Source organism: Sabethes cyaneus, chromosome 1 (genome assembly GCF_943734655.1).
Source record: "Sabethes cyaneus chromosome 1, idSabCyanKW18_F2, whole genome shotgun sequence".
Lineage (NCBI taxonomy): Eukaryota > Metazoa > Arthropoda > Insecta > Diptera > Culicidae > Sabethes > Sabethes cyaneus.
Genome location: NC_071353.1, coordinates 130,411,395 through 130,413,102, shown reverse-complemented (window position 1 = coordinate 130,413,102; position 1,708 = coordinate 130,411,395).

Below are 1,708 nucleotides of genomic sequence, written 5' to 3'. Positions count from 1 at the left end.
TAAAACATCGCATTCGTGTATTGAACATTCTGTGTGATTATCACTAGCACCAGGAATTATAGTTAGGTAAAATTGTGTTACATTACAACCGGTAATGACTAGAAAAGGCAGTGAATAAAAAACACGCAAATTAGGATGGAAAATAAATTGAAATAGTAAAATAAGTGAGTTCAACCTCAGTCAGCTAAAGCGAACAACTCGGTTTTATAGCTTTTGCCTCCAGATAACAAAAGCGTTTTGTTCTTCTTATGCCACCATAGGTAGTTTATTGTACAGAATTGAAATTAGCACACAATTTGCTTCAACAGATGAAGCGGAAAATGTATCAACATTGCCTGCCGCCTAACGGCAATTGGTCGGTTCTTCCCCAAAGGGACGTATCTGTCAATTTTTTTCAGTTGTAATTGCCATGGTGAAGTGAATAGCATTGAAAATGAAAATAGAATGTTCTAGAAAATCTTATGGAAGATGCAATTGCAAAGAGTCGTCTCGTCAGTGTTAAGATAGTAATGAGAGGAATTAATGGAGTGTTAAAGAGGGGTTAGTTATTTAAAATCTCGTTATTTTTTCTTACTTTTTTTCTGCAATTGCTCTGCACTCTCACAGCTGGCTACGAAGTTTTTCAAACAGCAAAAATAAGGTGAATTTTTTGTTTAAATTCATTTTATAAATCAAATAATGTAATATTTAATGCTTATGTCTTTCAGAAAGAAAATTGTGTTATTCGATGATTTTACACTATGATGCTGGATGCTTATTTAGCTGATTGCTGGAATGAATATTAACCGAAGGAGCGATGAGCAACTGAACAGAAGAGCGTTACTGGGCAGTTAAGTGGCGCATAGCGGCAGAGTTATCGTAGCTGGAACATGCGTCCCTTCCAGAGAGCATTTGAGTGGTCAGATTATACTAGCTAGACGTGACGTCCTCACCAATTGGTGCTGAATGATCGATTTATTACATACGAATTGGACTTTGTGCGTCGCCGTCACGAATTGGCACCGATTAAGCGGCTGGATTTTTCCTAGCCTGACGCGTCCGAGAAAATGGCTACTAAGTAACTTTGAAATAATCCACGCCGGTATAGTTAAAGTATCGTGAAATTATCCAATATCCAGATTATGCAAAAATATCTGGAATACAAAGTTCCCATGTATCACATATTTATTACCTTCAAGGCAGCATACGATGGCTGTCAAACGAGACAAGCTTCAATGGATTCCAGCGATTGAAATCCTAGACTGTATGAATCCCGGTCATTATGGAGCTCAATACCATTCTCCCGGAGAAGCGACTTGACATTCCTGCGAATTTTGGAAGATTCACGTCTGGAAGAAATAATCGATCTATCCAAATTTATAGGTACTTGCTGGTGATTTTAAAGTTAAACAGTTAAAGCTAATCGATGATGTGCAGGGACTTAAATAACAGGTTCAGCCACGCCACTGATTGACGTTATATTCTTGATATAAATACTGTGATATGAATGCTTGTAATGTACCGAATTTTAAAATATCTGAATATGAAACTTTGTGTATGTTTTTTGATGATAACTTGAATAAAGTAGAAGAAATTGGCGGGCCGTGCCGGCCTTGCTTGATTTAGTAAGAAGAAATCTGAATGGAGCAGTGAGTTTGAATGACGTCCATGAGAAAGTTAGAAACCTCATTGAAGTGATGAAAAGATGCGTAAATATGCTAGTGATTGT